We start from the raw sequence: 19,360 nt of genomic DNA, 5'->3' as shown, positions 1-19,360 counted from the left end.
TAGAGCAGCATCAAGATCTTGTGAATGCCAGTACCTAGAAGGGAAACGGAAGGAGAAGCCATTCCAGGCACTAGGTTGTTAATGTAAAAAATCAATAGGAAAAGTGCTCGGTTGCAAGCTTGTTTCACCCCTTGATTGATACATAAATTTCTTTTGATAAACCTTGTAAGTCAGTTCTCACCTGCAGCATATTGTTTTGAAGTTGCTGCTGTATAAGCCACAGGAGTCTTCTGTCAATATTTGTTTTGGTCAACTTGTGCCATAGATGCTTTCGATGTATCAGATAAAGAGCTGACAAAAAACCTACAAAGGTTACAAAGATACACTTATTTGGTCCCTTAATGAATTTTCTAATTAAGTGATGTAAGACAAAAGCCTGATCTATTGTGTGCTGCCCTTTCCAAAACCTGGTTGTTCTTCAAATATAACAGACTGATTACTGTCCCATTCAAGGAGCTTGTTCAGAAAATACCTGCATAATATTTGGAAGCAGCATCAAGAAGGCTAATCAGTCTATAGTTATGGGGATCTGATGGGTTGCCTTTCTTAAAAAGTGGCACAATGATACTGGTTCGCCAACCTGGGGGAAGATTACCTGTGCAGTTAATGTAGCTAAATAGATTGGCAAAAATAGGGGACCACTAGTTGTTGTCAATGGTAAACACCTCAGTGGGGATCATACCCTCACTTGGAGCCATGCCATTATGGAGAACCAAGATCAGGACCCCAATTTCTGCAGGACAGAGATATAGCCATTTTGGGAAATTCAGTGGAATCTCATTTGCATTCTGTGCATGCATGTCACTTCCAAAGATGCCAATAAAATGGGAGACCCGTACTTCCAATGTAATTGGATTGGCAGTCTTAAAGGCCTTCTGAGTGAAGCCTCTCTCTATCAACTTCCTGAATTTTGGTTTATTTCCCTCAACGAGGGCACTGCCTAGGAATTTTCAATTATTAGCAAAAATATTTGGAAATTATTTCTCTCTCTGAAAAAGGTTTTATATTCTCTCCTATAGTGTTGCAGAAGAGAAGTGGCTTCATCAGTACAGGTGTGTTTTACCTGCCCTGTCAATTTACTCAGCAATTTTTGTATGAATAGGCAGTTGTTAAATAAGGCCTGAGTACTGATACAATATTTATGCACTGATACATTTCGCAAATATTCTGGGTCCCATTGAAAGTATGATGTCGTAGCTCTGGGAACTTAACTGTTCCCATCATCTGCCTTACACTGGCATCTGTTTTGAGGGACCATTTAAGATGTTTTCCCCCTTGTAAATGACCTGGAATAACATGATCTGTTAACACTCTGGGTTGCACTTGTTAAAATTTTAAGACCGCCGTAATTGCTAGTGACTATACATAGAGGATCAAAACAGGTGACTCCAGGATGAAGTCAATTACACTGGCTCCCTTATCAGTTCAATATGTGTAATAACTTTTTGCAGCATTCAGTACAATGGTACCCTGTTGAACCACCTGGCTAAGGTGGGTATTGTGGGCACTGTATTGCTGTGGTTTCTTCCTGTCAAAGCATACTCCAAAAGTGATGTTGGGGGAGCACTGTCTGGCACCCAACAGCACTCACTTATCACTTCTATTATTGAACATCTATAAGAAGCCACTAGGAGCTCATTCAAAGCTTTGGAGTGAGATGCCAACAATATGCTGATGACTCCTAGAATGTTGTCTCAGCTTCAAAATGGACTTTATGAAGATAAACAAACTGAAATTAAACCCTGACAAGACTGGTTAACAAAAAGTCATACTTCAGAATTAGGATTCAACCAGCCCTAGAAGGGACTGTACTTCCTCTGATAGGGGAGGCTCATAGTCTAGGATAGCGATGGCAAACCTATGGCACACGTGCCACAGCTGGCACGCAGAGACCTTTCTGTGACAGGTGAGCCATAAGTCACCAGATCGCTACTCCCCCCCCCCCGCACAGCCAAACCTGAGAGGGCAACTGCAGGCGTGGTGCTGGCGCTTTGACAGGTGATCCAGAGCAGCAGGCACTGGCAGCGTATCCAGAGTGGGGTCTCGAGGCACCCCTGTGCCCGGGATTCACCCTTCCGCCGCTACTTCCACCACTGCCACTTCCGGTTCCACCACCGTGACACACCACCCGCTGGGTTTTGTTTTTTTCAGTTTGGGCACTCAGGCCCAAAAAAGGTTCCCTGCCACTGGTCTAGGAGTACTTCTTGATTCTGCATTGTTCCTGGTTTTCTCTGGTGGCAGCAGTGGCAGACTGTCTCTGTACAACTCTGCTTCTTGTGCCAGCTATGATATTTCCTGGAGTCAATCTGACCTAACAACTATTATCTATACCTTTGTTATACCACACTTTGATTACTGCAATATGCTGTACATAGGGCAACCCTTGACAAGGATCCATGATCCTCAATTAGTGCAACAGGTGACAGCTAGGCAACTGGTACAAGGTACTGTGAGTATATAACCCCAACATGAAAGACCTTCACTATTTCCCAATTGTTTATCAGATGATATTCACTATGTTGATTCAACTTTTACTATCCTTACTGTGAAGGAATCTCAGAGGGTTCCAATGTTGGGCTGTCCACTGTAGCATTCAGCCCTGCCCTCACCTGTCCGTCACAGCTGGGCAGTGGAACATCAGCCGATGAGGGGACGGAGGGTGGTGCAGAAGGGGGAGGAGCTGGAATACATAAAGGGGTGTATGATGTAAGAGAGGGAGTTTTTGTGAGAGTGAGTGATGAGTGTGTCTATGGGCCTGTGAGCCAAATAGTCAGTGAGGGAAGAGTCTGTGTGTGTCAGTGAGAGAGAGTTATTGATTAACATCTTGTGATTTACTCTTTTTTTATTAATCAAATAAACAAGTTTAAGTTTTTAAAGAAACACATGATTCGGTGATTTATTGGTATTGAAACAGCAATACCTGGTGGCAGCTACTTGAGAAGAGGAGTGAGCACATACTGAAGGCCTGAGTTGGTAGAGGCTTCAGCGTGCCCGCTATCAGATTATATTCAATATGTTGATTCAACTTTTACTATCCTTAGTGTGAAGGGATCTCAGAGGGTTCCAATGTTGGGCTGTCCACCATGCCTTCTGTACCCCCAGATGAACTCCCCAGTGCCACTTTATCCCTGGAAAGTGGCCACACTACCAACAGAAAGCTGGCAACCGCACCAGCATCATCTATGAAGGTGGAAGTCCAAAAAAGAACATATCACATACCACATCCAAACAATGACATGCTAACCATGATCCTGTTTTCCTTGCTTCCCATCTTCCAGTTTTACTTCCTATCTATCAACCTCTCTGTGCAAGCCCTTCCACTTGATATATCAGAGGAAAATAAAGAAGAAGCTGTTGAATTTAAAAGGCACAAAAATAGGGATACCTACATCCGACCCCCCCCTAAAGGATTCCAACAAGTTTTTTTGTGCTGTTCACTCATTTTTAGCATTATTCCAAAATCACCTGATCAAATAAGCATCTGATTCACTCATCTAAAGTGAAGATGCAAGTCACCTTCCAACTGTAAAATATTCTTTATTCAGTGTTGTCCTGGGAAATTATGCCTTTTCAATGCAACAAGAATCTACAATTTGATGGGGTCCAACTCCAGAAAGGATAGAAGAAATTATGTGGGCATAGTTGTCATGTCTGTGCCTGTGCTATCAGAACCAAATCTGTTCCCAGAATGCAGAATTCATTCCCCTCCGTGCCACAACTGAATTCACTCTCCCAGTTTTAAAGCAGGATATTAACTTTTAAATTCTACAATTGTTTCCTGATTATTGTGACAATTTTAATGGCTTTAATATTTGATTTTAGTTTTGTTTATTGGTTACTGTGAGTGCTAGTTTTAAAAGAAAATATGGGATAAAATGTAATAAATAAACACATAAATAATAAACAAATGTCTTTTGCATAATATTTTAGCTTTTTAAAAAGTAAAACATTCCATCTTATGGAACAGACCCTAGGACCCTTTGGAGGCTCACCGATTTTGCCCCCTCTGGACCCCGGGGGGGCAGGGTGAGTCTCTAAAGGGTCCTAGGGTGTGTTCCAGGAGCCTTTACAGACTCACCCTGCCCCCCCGGGGGTCAGAGGGGGTGAAATCGCCAGCTTCTGAGACTCTTTTGAGGCTGGGGAAGCTTCAGAAGTATCCCAGAAGGTAGCGATTTTGCCCCCACTGACCCCCGGGGGGCAGAGTGAGTCTCTAAAGGGTCTTAGGGTGTGTTCCAGGACTGTACTGGCCCCGTGGCGGGTGGGGGGGCGTCGCAAGGGTCCCAGAAGGCTCACTTGGACCCTTGCGGCGCTCCCCTCACCCCCCATGGGGCCAGCGGGGGTGAAATTGCCCTGGAAGCTGGCAATTTCACCCACGCTGGCCCAGTGGGGGGTGGAGGGAGCATTACAAGGGTCCGAGTGAGCCTTCCCAGACCCTTGCGACACTCCCCCCACCTGGAAGCTGGTGATTTCGCCTGCGCTGGCCCTGTGGGGGTGGGGGGAGCGTCACAAGGGTCCAGGAAGGCTCACTTGGATCCTTACAATGCTCCCTCCAGCCCCCCATGGGGGTGAAATTGCCCTGGAAGCTGGCGATTTTGCTCACACTGGCCCCGTGGGGGGGTGGAGGGAGCGTCGCAAGGGTCCGCATGAGCCTTCCCGGACCCTTGCGACACTCCCCCACCTGGAAGCTGGCGATTTTGCCCGCGCTGGCCCCGTGGAGGTGGGGGGAGCATCACAAAGGTCCTGGAAGGCTCACTCGGACCCTTGTGACGCTCCCCCCAACAGGGCCAGCGGGGTTGAAATCGCCACCTTCGCTCCATAAGACGCACAGACTTCCCCCCACATTTTTTGGGGGGGAAAGTGCGTCGTATGGAGCAAAAAAAATACCGTATTTTATAGGTAAAGTTATTTTTAATCACTTTTCCTAATGCCTTCGGTCTTGAATTATTCCAGATTACATACCATCTATCTTGAAAACGATATCAGAAGTGTAGTGATAGAAACCAAAATATAGCATGCTGAATTACTGTTCCATATTTTTTGCTATGGTTATTTGGAACAAAGGTCTAATGATAATGAGAGTTAGGGGCTGCCACGGAGAACATACAGAAGGCATGGATCTGGAGAAATTCCAACAGTGTGAGAACTCCAATGTGCACTAAAGTTGATGCATACACTTTTAAAAACGGCCTTATTTATTTATTTATTTATTTATTTATTTATTTATTTATTTATTTATTCATTCATTCATTCATTCATTCATTCATTCATTCATTTATTTATTTATTTATTTATTTATTTTTACCCCACCTTTCTCCTTGAAAAGGACCCAAGGCGGTTAGTTTATATCAGAGATTTTAATCAAGCTTGGTGAGTGACTTACATCAAGCAAGAATGATTCCTACATCTCACTGCATATCCAGGCAACATTTTTAAACAAGAATTTAAGTGCATCAAAGGAATTTTACTTTATGCCAACTGAACATGTAACTAGATATTATTTATTCTAAAGCTACTGTTTAGTGTTTAATCCAGTTCTCTTAATACAAAGATAATGTTCCTTTTTTCTTTTGGTTTTTCTACAACTAGAAGTTCTGAATATTCCTGACTAAGTGGCCCTGTGCCAATCAAAGCTCCTTAATTTTTCAGCTGGCCCAAGACTCTATGCTGTTTCTCAATGTTTCACTAAATAACATGTATGCTGCTTTTCTAAGATATATCTATTCCTATGTCTACACTGTATCTATATCTATATGGCAGCTCACTGGTTATCCCCACAAACTTTTACAGTAGCATTTTCATCCCAAAATATTGGACATCTTATTAATGTTTTCAAGAAGCTATTTTATAAATTAAATTGATAGGTTTATTGAGAAACGGCTTTTTTCCATAATTGTTTAGAATAACAATTTTGTAGTCAAAGATTCAAACACATTCTCCCCATGCAATAATTATGAGGGATTAACAGCAACTACAGTCTAACTATTAGCCAGCATGACAGAAGACTGTTACTGAACTATATCCATTATGAAGTACATCACACAGAACAATAACCTAGATTTTACTTTGTATAGTTTGGAAATTTAAAAAAAGATAAAGAATCTTTCCTCCATTACAACAATGGAAAAAAATAAAATCCATTTTGGTAACTTACATATTACTTTTACTGGCTAGGATGAATGAAATACAGTGATGCCTCGCAAGACGAAAATAATTTGTTCCACGAGTCGTTTCATATTGCAAAAATTTCATCTTGCAAAGCATCGTTTCCCATAGGAATGCACTGAAATTTAATTAATGCGTTCCTATTTGTCTTGCGAAGCACAGCCATAGAAAAATTTGTCTCGCGAGTCACCAAAAAAATCATCTTGCAAGTTTTTCATTGCACGAGGCATTCATCTTGTGAGGCATTACTGTAATAGCTTTGCCTTAATTACCTATCATACTAAAATAAACTGGGAAAATTCCCTTTCATCATATATGCAGAACTGAGACTTTTATTGTTGGTTTACTTTGGGAAAAAGTACAGGTATGATTTTCATTCAACATTGTAAGACCTTTCCATCAGGCCTGACATTTAATATTTGGACAACAGAAGAGATGAAAACTGTAAACCTATTAGTTATGCTTCTTGAAATTTACTGATATCCTGTGAAACAACGGCTGAAATCCAACACTAAGTCATAACGAGTGTAGGCCCACTGAATTAGCGGGGATTAGGGGAGGGAGCCAAATCAGATGCATGTTTCATTGATTCAATAGGCCTACTTAAGTTGTAACTTATCACTGAATTTGTCTATATCTGCCTTTTAAAATTTAATTTCTCGTATTTTAAAAATTAATAAGGTTGCATCATTAATAAGGTTGCATCATTCATGAAGTATGTGTGTGTACTGTAATATATAACCTCTGAAATATCTTAAGGTCTGAATACAAGTAGCATTTGGTTACATTTCAGTGATGATAAATATTTGAAATATCAGATCAAAGTAGTCAAGTTAGCTCAACCATTATACTGGCCTGATTTATAATCTTAGTTATAAAGTCGAGGTGCCTTATATTATTTTCATTGATCCAATTAATAAAATGTTGTTACAGGAAGGAGTAAAATTCTAATAAGGCACTAAAATTCAGTAAGACTATAATATTCTACATAGCTACCTGATAGTTAAGTCCTATTTTTAAAAAAATATATAGACCTCAGGGATCATACTGTAAATATGTTAGCACCCAAGCACCAGAAGGTACACTTAATTCCATAGGACCACCTCCCCAACCCCCAAATCCACAAGGAATGAGACCTATATTGTAGACATTCTACACCATTTATCATAAAAATAATCATTTGGCTTTCACCTCACAGACATGTGCAGGTTTTTTAATAACTAAATATGGCTAGAACAACAACGACAAAAAACACAAGAAGTTCTCAACAAATATGTTGTATTGGGGGGGTACCTTTTTGTCCAGACAGGGTAATGTACTGGGACAAAATATATCCCATTCTATTTGTCAGCAAACCCTGATATTGAAAACTTGGTTGTCAGAAATACATAGTAGGTTTCTCCTAATTGAAGGAGGACACTGGAATTATCTGGAGACTCAGGGATTTCAAGAAGTATATATTTAACCCTTCCACAAACCCTAATTACAATGCTAACCCTCAACCCAATGGTATTCCAAATTTTGTGGTTTTTATCCTAGAGTATGAATAATATTATTTCAGAGTTGACCTAACAAAGTCCACTCTGTCTTGCTCCTCTTTAAAATCCTGTGTTTTACTCTGTTCCACCAGCTTCTACTCCATTCCACAAAAAAATCCATCAGCTTCCATCATTGCCCTAACCTTACCAATAAAGGTCCTACTGTAATATGCCTGAAATTAAAACTTGGAAACACTACATAGTATTCTTAATACCCTGTTTCCATTAAAATAAGACCTAACCTGAAAATAAGCCCTAGTATGATTTTTCAGGATGGTCATAATATAAGCCCTACCCCCAAAATAAGCCCCAGTTACGTGAAACCCTGCCTGCCACCATTGTGCAGCAACCAGAAGAAGATGACATGACTGTATTTGAATAAACGTAGATTGTTGTACATGAAAAAAAAAATCCCCTGAAAATAAGCCCTAATGCGTTTTTTGGAACAAAAATTAATGTAAGACCCTCTTATTTTCAGGGAAACAGGGTAATACAATTTGACATGTTGTGTGTACAATGGAGTCTCTAATGCTATCCTTCTTTTCACAATACAGTATCACAAATTCCTTCTAATATATGAATATTTATATAGAATATAACATTTAAATTGATTCAATATATACATTAGTCTTAAATTAGCCTTTTGTATTTAAAAAAATAATTTATGTGAACCCAAAAGTTTAAAATCTAACAAAAATTACAACACAAATAACATTTTTATATAGATTACATAAATAAATAATTGGGTGACATTTTAATATACATTGCATGAACTGTAACAAATTACTTCTATGAAGTATTTCTTAACAGCCTAATCTTTGTATCTATCCGGTAGCAACCACATTTTGTAATGCAGTTATAATGGTAAAATTACTGAAACTATAATTCTCTTAATATTTAAATAATATATTAAAAATTAAAATTCAGCACCTGGAAGAATCTGTCTGTGCCAGCAAATGAGATAGTTGGGCCTGGAGCTTTTATACATAAGGGATGCAAAAACAATCTATCACAAATAATTACTAAGCTAGAGCAACTGCACACACCATACTAGATGTTCAAAAACCAGGTCAAAGTTGCTTTCATCCATTCCTTCTAAACTATGGCTACATAAAAAAGCTGTGTAGTTTATATGATCGTTCCCACACAACTTTATAATGACTTAGTATTTATAACAGTAAGGTAATAAGGCTGCAAGAACTGAAAAATTGTAAAACAAATTATTCTACAAACTTACGATACAAGATTGCTAATAAACTTGTATATAATGGACTGCATTTGAGGAATATTAACATATTTATTTATTTATTTATTTATTTATTTATTTATTTATTTATTTATTTATTTATTTATTTATTATCCCGCCTATCTGGTCATTGCGACCACTCTGTAACATTTCTCAACTGCGACCACTTTATAACATTTCTCAGTATGGACTATTTAAACATAGTTTGTCCAATGGATGATGTAAAACTGAATAGGAATTATTTCTATTTAGGCCTATAGTAAATTATGCACTCTGGTGCATTTAATCACATTATTAATAATGGAATCATAAGTGGACCAAAACCATAAATAGTAATGCATATTTTAAAATATTTTTGACCATCCTTTAAAATATTTGTCATGCTATGTTCTTTGTGGAGTAGTATAAAAGCTCTTCAAGTTGAGGGGGGGAGGGAGGATAAGCACCAAGCGTTTGTACTTAATTACTCCAAATAATTCTAATGGAAGCCATTCTACTACCACCATGCTAATAAGACATCCAATTTACTAAACAATGAATATTGAAAATACATTTTAAAAGTACAAATGACAGTCCAAGGAGTGACACTGGAAAATATTAACTAACAGCTCTACCTCCAGATAAGACTCACAATTAAAGAGTTTTAATGGAGAGAGCTTTCAAAGGCAAAATCAGGAGGCATTGATTACATTGCCTCTAACTTTGTGTTTTGACACCTTCGTCTTTCGTGGCATTATATTGCCTCTGTGCATCTTACAAAGGAAGCCTTTTACTAAGCCCACACATGAACAGGAGACAGCAGTGCTTATAAAAGAGACTGTCAAGGGTGTGAGCCAAAATGGTTCTCATTTGGATTTCAAGTGAAGAAAACTCCTAATGCATTTCATTACAATGTATGCAGACCTCTGAAAAGAAGGATGGACTAGGATTCTCATCCCTACTAATTTATTGAAATGGATTCAGTTTTTTCTTGTATATCATGAGAGACCATGTGTTTCAAACAAGGTAACAATATTATAGAACCAAATAACTAAATATGCTGTGATGCAAGGTGCCCTTCTGTGAGATAGAGAATGCATTTTTTTAAATAACTGGAAGAGTTTAAAAAAACTACAATAGCTTTTCAGAAAATAAACATGGTCTGGTAAGTGTGTCACACAACTGTGATTTATAGCCCAGTCTTACAAATGTTTACACAGAGGTAGGTCCAACAGCGTTCAATTGGATTTAATCCAAGTAACCATACAATTTATTACACAACTACTACTACAGTCCTATTACTATTTTACATACTATTATTTTACATACTATTTTACATACTATTAAGTGTTATAATCTCATCCAGTTTATTTTTAAAAAGATTATATGAATTCTTAGACACACAGTTATTATTACTATCAATATCATATGAGCACAAAGTAATTTTATTTATATGTGCATTTTACAAATTGCTAGTTAATTTAACTCTCTATGAAGACTTAGGTTGTGTCTCAGGGTAGGCAATTTGTGGCCCTCCATACATTTTGAACTGGAACTCTCATCTTTTAAAATTGGCTATGCTGGCTTGCACTAATCCAACAGTATTTGGGGAGACAAATGCACAGAAAAAGCCAAACATCTTCTGGCTAGAGTGGTCACAAGACCAGATGGGCGAGGTATAAATAAATAAAATGGGTATAAACAGCCAAGTCTGGATCCAGACTTGCTCCTCCATGAAATAAAGAGCTTCAACCAGTCAGAAAGAGTGTTGGGATCCAGCAGATGCTCTATGAAGGATAAAGAAGACAGGGCAGTGGTTTCTAATTATTTCTCTGCCCATGCACCACTCAGCACAATCACCCAAACTGTTCCTAGAGCAGTGGATCTCAACATTTGGCCCTTCAGTTGTTTCTGGATCCAACTGTTCTCAGCCAGCATGGCTGTTTATTTAAAATATTTTTACCTTGCCTTTCTCCATAAAAGGAACCAAGGCAGCTTACATAATTAAAAAAAAATGGTTAATGGGAAAAGATTCCAGGTACTGACATGAAAAAACCTAGAGAGCTCTCAGTCATTTTGAGAGCCACTACTCTAGACAGCCCTTAATCCACCAGAGCAGATATTCAAGGCCAAAAGTGGCTGCCAGGAGAAGGAAGATTCACTTCACAGCATTTCACTCTGTGCAGCTTTAGGTCAATTGAGTATATACTATTCATTAAGCACTGGATGTATATGGACAAACATAAAATTATGTCTAGTTATAACTGGTTACATTTAAGCTGTTATGCCATATGATACAGTTAAAAAACACATAAACCATTTTTAGATGTCTCATTTTAAATAAGATCTTGATTGCCGCATTTTAGTATTTAAAATCACCCATACACATAACACACATATCTTTCCAGTATCAATCTACATATTTGTGTATACAGTGGTGCCCCGTTTGACGACGATAATGCATTCCAGCAAAATCGCTGTTAAGCGAAATCGTTGTCAAGCGGGGAAAAAATCCCCATTGGAATGCATTCAAAACCGGTCAATGCGTTCCAATGGGAGAAATACTTCACCGTCCAACGAAGATTGCCCATAGAGAACCACGTGATCAGCTGTTCTAAATCACTGTAATGTGAAGCTTCCGTCCAGAAAGCAGCCATTTTGAGAAGGGAGGGAAGCCATTTTGCGGAGGGAAGCCATTTTGCGGAGCCGGAAAAAACACTGTTTTGGGAACAAACGGTTCGCGAAGCAGGCTCCTAATCAACGTAAAGCGGATTTCCCCCACTGGAACCATCGTTTTGTGATCGCAATAGTGATCGCAAAAATGTCATCGTCAAGTGATTTCAATGTCATGCAGGGTAAGCATCTAGCGGGGCATCACTGTATACCCATGCACACTTTGGCATGGTTGTATATATATGCATATTTGGCATGTATATATTTACATACCCTGTTTCTCCTAAAATAAGACCTAACCTGAAAATAAGCTCTAGCATGATTTTTCAGGATGCCAGTAATATACGCCCTACCAAAAAATTAAGCCCCAGTTAAGTGAAACTCTGCCCTCCACCATTGTGCAGCAACCAGAAGATGGCATGACTGTATTTGAATAAATGTAGATTGTAAATGAAAAAATATAAAACATTCTGTGAAAATATGCCCTAATGCATTTTTGGAGCAAAAATTAATATAAGAGCCTGTCTTATTTTCAGGGAAACACAGTATCAATATTAAGTATTATATGATATAGTAAGTGTCAGAAATTATGACTGTTAATTTCTTGGAAGGCCCAGCAGAACATGGCAGCCTTCTTTCTCAAGGCTTTTTCATCTTATCTGTCTATATCAGAGTCAACATAGAATTTTTTTACTAGTACGTAATGGAAATACAGCAATAATATTTTATGATTTACTAATTCTAAATTTTATGTACAGTGGTGCCTCGCTTAACGGGCGCACCGTTTAACAACGAATCTGCATAGCGGCGCGTTTTTTGCGATCGCTAATGCGATCACATTGCGATGTTCTGAATAGGGTAAACATCTCATTGCGAGGTTTTGGAACAGCTGATCGGCAGTTCCAAAATGGCCGCTGGAAGAAAATGGCCGCCCGCGTTTTCGCGCCAATTCCTCGCTTACTGAGGTGGCGAAAATGGCGGCCAGATTGAGGATTCCCGCTTAGCGGTGAGTTTTGTCCCCATAGGAACGCATTAAACGGAGTTTAATGCGTTTCTATGGGGTTTTCCCCCTCGCATAGTGACGTTTCCGGATAGTGATGTTTTTCCTGGAACGGATTAACGTCGCTATGCGGGGCACCACTGTATTTAATTATGAAACATCAGCGTTTCTTGAGCCCTTGCAAAAATAAACAAAAACACACACAAACATACACAAATAAAACCATCTCATTTCTGACTCTTATGAACACATTACAGTAGGACCCCATATTTGTAGGGGATCTGTTCCCCTTCCAATTTCATTATTTTATGATTCTATAGATACCCTTTGACTTGTATTCCTGCACTGAGCAGGGGGTTGGACTCAATTGCCTTATAGGCCCATTCCAACTTCATTATTCTATGATCTACTGTGAATACCGAAACCATGGATAGTAGCGCACCCTATACACAACATACAAGGAGGTGGGACAAAGGCCACAAGGGGGCAGTACAAGGGCCAAAAATCCTGCCCCCTTGTATGTTGTATATAGGGCTGTGGTAAACCATGGATACCAATCCCATGGATACAAGGGATCTAATTTATATTCTTTGCTACTACCTTCATATTATTTATGTTTTTGTGATTATGCTGTATCGTGTTGGACGTGTTCTTAAGAAAAGTGGCTAAATAAACACAAATGGGGGGGGAATAATATTTGTAGTAAGCCCCCTGGTGCAGTGGTTAAATTGCAGTACCATAGTCAAGCCTCTGCTCTCAACCTGTGTTTGATCCCAATAAGTTCAGATAGCCTGCTCAAGGTTTACTCAGCCTTCCAACCTGAGTTTGGTAAAAATGAGTACCTAGTCTCAAGGGGGGGAGGAATGTTATTTGCATAATTATGTTGCAAACCACACAGGGAGTGATCCAAGCACTATCAGGCAATATGCAAGTTGAATCAATCAATCAATCAATCAATCAATCAATCAATCAATCAATCAATCAATCAATCAATCAATCAATCAATCAATCAAACAAACAAACAAACAAACAAACAAACAAACAAACAAACAATTTGCCTGGTTCCTAAAGGATTATAATTCTGGGCAAATCTTTCTATATAAGGAATATCAGGAAAAACTGCTAGAGCAGTATAGCAATGGAACTAATTATCTCGAGAGGGGGTGAGTGCTCCAATACCGCAGGCATTCAAGAGAAATTTAAACAACCACTTGGCAGATACCCTTTGCTTTGTATTCCTGCACTGAGCTGGGGGTTGGACTCGATGGCCTTATAGGCCCCTTCCAGCTTCATGATTCTATGATTCTTCTATGGCCTAGAAGAAAATCGAAAAGTCCCCTCTTTTTGCTGACTACCATACCTTTGATAAAGGGGCACCTGAAGGAAGACTTCAACAGACAGTTTTCAAGGTACAGGCAGGATGATTATGATGATGAGAGATTTGTGGATGTGTGGAATTACACCTCCACCAGCAATTGTTATTTTGATTAGAGAATCCAGTTCTTCATCACCTCTTATTACAAGCTGCAAGTGGCAAGGCGTAATATGCATAACCTTCAAGTCTTTGGATGAATTTTCTGCTAGTTCAAGAACCTCAGCAGTAAGGTACTCTAGAATAGCAGCACTGTAAACAGCAAGTGGCAAGGAGTAATACGCTTAACCTTCAAGTCTTTGGATGAATTTTCCGCTAGTTCAAGAACCTCAGCAGTAAGGTACTCCAGAGCAGCGACGCTGTAAACAGCAGCAGTGGCCCCCACATGCCCATGAGTTGTACTCCATGATTTCAGATGATGGTAAATACAGCCAACAGGAAACTGTAAGCCAGCTCTCTGAGAATGGGACGCCGTCTTAGTCTTCCCAAGTCTTTTCCTGCTTTACCACCAGCCATCTTGAAGGAGGTCTCTTCGCACATGGAGGGAGGAGGATAGGCAGTGACCTGGCGATCTTATCCTCGCCCAGCCAAGACCTCTTTTCTGGTGCGCCGCCACCAGTTCAAAACTGTATGATGAATACAGTAAGTGTACCTGTCGCTAATATGAAGGCTATCAATCCATCCATCAACTAATTAATTAATCCATCAGCCTATTCATACATCCTAAATGGACCACAGTGACCAGGTAAACCCCCCCTTCTCTCTCTTTCTCTGTCACACGCACATGTGTGCGCGTACACACACACACACACACACACACACACACACACACACACGCACACACGCACACACGCACACACGCACACACACACACACACACACATGAAGATACAAATAATATGACTCCAGTTATTATGAATGGAAACATCAATATTTGGCAAAACACAATAAAAGTTATGTTGCTAAAGTGGTGAAAACTATATAAGCTTTTTGTTTATGTAATCTTACATTTGGCAAGATACAGAAACATATAAATATATAATGGGAAAACAGGTCTTTACCAGACAACCCTGAGTAGATCTAAGTAAATGGTAACTATGAAATATTTCTGTTAGCAGAGTTTAGGACTCATATTTGCTTTTGAAACCACAACAGCAAACCATTGATTTTAAAGCAGCATGTTTAGTGATGAAGCTTTTGTAAGTGAATATTAAGAACACAGCGGTGCCTCGACTTACGACCTTAATCTGTTCCGGAAGATGGTCCTAAGTCAAAATGGTTGTAAATTGAATCAGCATTTCCCATTGAAATGCACTGAAAGCTGTTTAATCCATTCCGGCTGTTTTTTGGTTGTACTGTATGTAGAGGCGCTGGTTGCAAGTCGAAGTATTCGTTCCCACATGAACTAATGCAAAAGCTGTTAAACCATCCTCTACCACTAGGGTGAGAATTTTTCTTCTTTTAACCTAAGTTGATTTAGGTTAAAAAAAAGGGCAGGAAATGAGGGAGGGAGGGAGCAAACAATTGGGAAAAAGAGGAAAGAAAGAAGGTCATCACTGGGGCACACAAACCCCTCAGACAAAGGCTTGTGCTTTTAAGAACAAAAAGAGAGAAGATAGAGAAAGAAAAGACAGGGGGAGAGTTTGGAGTTTAAAACACCTTTTAAACAAAACACCTTTTAAACTTAAACACATTTTAAACCAAACCGAGCACCTTTTAAACAAAACACATTTTAAACCAAACCAAGCAGAACAGGACACAAACCCTAGGAGCCACAGAATCCAGCAACCATTATTCCAGCAAACAGACCCCCTCAGCACAAAAAGAGAGCAGAGAGAGAGAGAGAAGACAATGGGAGGGGGCAGACTTGAGTCTAAACTCCATTTTACACCATGCCAACCACAGCAGACCTTCACAGAAAATGTTCTGATTTTAAAATAAAAAAGACTTTGGAGTCACATTTTAAACCTACACATTTTAAAACAAAAGAGAGGTCACAGTACACAGACCCTAGGAGCCAAAGAATGCAAAAATAAATAAATAAAATTTACATTTTACAATGACAGCTTAATTTTCAGATTTAATTTTAATTTAATATTACAGTCTATTTTTCACATTTTAAATCCACCCTGCAAAACCCATCAGAGCACAGAAGCGTAACTCCCCCCACCTAGCCCAAACCCAAGCTGCAAAATCCCTGTACAGTAAATACAGCGTACTCACCCAGAACAGGCAGTCTCTCTGTTTTAAAAAACAAAGTCAAAAATCCAAAAGGCCAAAATTTTAAAAGCCCCCCCAAATACAGTATGTACAGTACAGTACCAGGCAGTCCAAAGTCTCTCTCTGTATCCACACTCTCTAACTGCTGGGGCGAACAAGGTACAGACAAGCAGCCTCTTCGCTGACGAATGGTTAACTGAAAGCAGTTCAAATTTCCCACTTTCCCCCACTTCCCCATGTTTTTTCCAGTTGTAAGTCGAAGCTCTGGTCGTACGTTGAAGCAAAATTTTGCGACTGGAGCTGTTCGTAAGTTGAAATGGTCGTAACTAGGGGCATTCATAAGTCAAGGCACCACTGTAACTTTTTTTATTTTTAGCAATCCATAATTTGAGTTTAAACTGATAACATTCTTCATGTTTACTTTTACAGCTACTACATATACAAGAATATTTTGTTAAATAAAAATAAAGTCACTTCAATGTCACTTCTTGAATAATGTATTTTAAGATTACCTGGGATTTGGCAAACAGCTGCACATGACTATATATTTTGGACAAATTACTGGATTGGCATTTATCGAGTTAAATATATAGTTTTTAATGCACAATGAATTTCACGGCATATCCTCCATCCCCCACTTCTGAACATAATAACACTAGCTTTAACATAAGTTTATGATATTCTGAATAAAACTGACAGGGATAAAATTTGATCCATAAACTAAGTGATGTACTTATGTTAATTCACCTTTTAAGAGATATAATGTGTTGCTCAGTTTTCTGACAGGCATCCCTTTCATTCTGGAGACATGTTGAAAAACACCATATTTTCTTTCAATAAGAAAGACCCATTTTATCAGTCTCAATAAAAAATCAATCAAATTCTTGTTCCCAAATTTTACTTGTGGAACTGTCAGTTTATGCATACACAGTTAAACTCCACTGAAAGTCATTCTACGTTCTGCCAACTTGTTCTGGAGTTTTCAAAACACAAAACAACAAAAACGGTTTCTATATATTTAGGGCAATAAAACCAAGAATAAAAGAAGCTATTTTAACATGAATCTGTATAAGAGCTAATTTTAGGAAGTTAGGACTATTATTTTTGAAAAAAAGAGAAAACTAGGTCACAATAGTTTCAAACTAAAAAGGATTCTACTGACTAAAGTAATAGCATCAGTTGTCTAAATGGTAGTAACATCCATGTCAGACATGTGGTTATCTTCTCATCTTGACCTATGCGTGAATGTGTAAATCAAAGGTTTGAAGGACAATCTAGTGACCTGTTATGCCCCCTCAAACACAATACCAGTAGAGCCACATTTTGGATAAAAAAACATTTCATCACTGAAGCCTTTGCGACATCTGGCGGTACAAAGTATATGCAAAATATTAGTTTTGTTTTAACAAATCAGTACTTAAAAATTCTTGTCCAAAAGGCTTTGATACCCTCTAGTGGATGGACAAAAGCAATTTGATCTGAAAAAAAAAAAATACTTGGGTCATCATGAATCCATATGGTGCAAAAGGTCAAATCTTGAGATGCAGTGACATTGCGACAATGAGTTACTCACTATACAGAAAGCTTACTCATTTAAATATAAAAAACATCAACATCTAAACTTTCCCACACATTTAAAACTATAGCGAGGAAAACAGTCAAAGCATCCAATGCAAATACTGAAGATTGTAAATACAGAAAAATATACAGTTCAAAAATTGTTAACTTTGGTGCTTGACAAATATATAGCAAGCCAACACAGATTTTCTGGTCCACACAATCTGATGAATGCACAGAAAGAAACAGCCTGATTTTAGAGTAGTTACATACCGATTCTAGCTCACATTAGTATAGGTAATTATTTTTTGTTATAAAAAATGTTGTGCTGCAGATGTGAGAATAATTTATTCTTACCTCCAGAACAAAATATGGCACTGAACAGATATTATTTTTCTAAAGATTTCAAAACTACACACAAAAGAAACATTTTCATTCATTCATTGTAATCATTGCATGAGGTTCACACCAAGGAACAATGACCAGTAGAAAATGTCTTATTGCTGATGCTTCTAGATAGCTACTTTAATGTCATGTATTTATTTACATTAGATAAAGTCAGAAAGATTGTGAGACAATCTTGCATGGAATAGAATAACATTTCCTTCATTCTGACTCTAATGATTCATATGCAATTATCTTCATTCAATACTGTAATATCCTAATCTTGCAAAAGTTCAACAGCTGTGTTATTACAATGTCAGGTACACATAAGCTATTTAAGTAGTAAAAATGGAACAGAGATTACAAACCAATAATCATCAGTGAAAAAAATAGCAAATATATTTTTAAAGGTACTCAAGATATCAGGAAGCACACGTTCAAGATGGCAGACTTGAAAAGCAAAATATGAAATTTCTGGAATCTTAAATTATCATAATGCATAATTAGCCATTATTATTACAAAATAACCAGTCTAGATTCTTTCTTTGGCTTGTTGGGAGGGCCAAAACCAGAGAAGGGGAGCTGCTTACTGCCAGATGATACAATAAACTGACTGTGTGTAACAAAGGCCCATGGTTTCTAGCTGCTCCCTCTGCAAGCAGAATCTATTGAGCCAACTGCATCAGAGCTCTGCTCATTTATGACAATCCAAGATAACTGCAGATCTGTGGCATGCCATGTTGTGAAGACATGTTTAGTGCATCAGACACTTTAAAAAGCTTTTGTGAGTACCACCTTGACAGATGTACCAAAATTGCTAAAATGCTATCTTAGATAACAAGCCCTTTTTTGCACATATTTATTCTAAGATACTATAATAAAAATGTCTGAAGAGATACTAAATATAGCATATATAACTAGAAATATTATATTTGTGTGATAGAGTGTCCATGATTCTAGCAGAGACCAAAGCAAGATATACATATATAATGATAACCAAGTCCCAAAATACCTCTAATTACCACCTGAAGAACATCTTCTGGATATGTTGTTCAGAAGTACAATGGGTTGAATCTTTGCCTGGCATGAAATGATTCTATAAAGATATTATTTTATATATTTTTTATTTAATTATTATTATTTTAAAATTTACCGAACCTTTCTCTTTGAAAAGAATCCAAGGCGGCAAACAAAATATTTAAAGTTGAAAACAATTAGTATACAACGGT

The 19,360-nt window shown here is 38.3% G+C and overlaps 1 protein-coding gene and 1 pseudogene across 1 annotated transcript in view; both read right to left on the bottom strand.

Annotated features, from left to right (window-relative positions):
* The window catches only part of KIAA0825 (KIAA0825 ortholog), a 284,329-nt gene that overhangs the window by 98,083 nt on the left and 166,886 nt on the right, over positions 1-19,360 (bottom strand). The window lies entirely within an intron of this gene.
* Positions 14,209-14,486, bottom strand: LOC110078764 (histone H2A.Z pseudogene; annotated as a pseudogene).

The sequence above is a fragment of the Pogona vitticeps genome, chromosome 2, assembly GCF_051106095.1.
Source record: "Pogona vitticeps strain Pit_001003342236 chromosome 2, PviZW2.1, whole genome shotgun sequence".
NCBI classification, from domain to species: Eukaryota; Metazoa; Chordata; class Lepidosauria; order Squamata; family Agamidae; genus Pogona; species Pogona vitticeps.
This window is presented reverse-complemented; position numbering and strand designations above follow the sequence as displayed.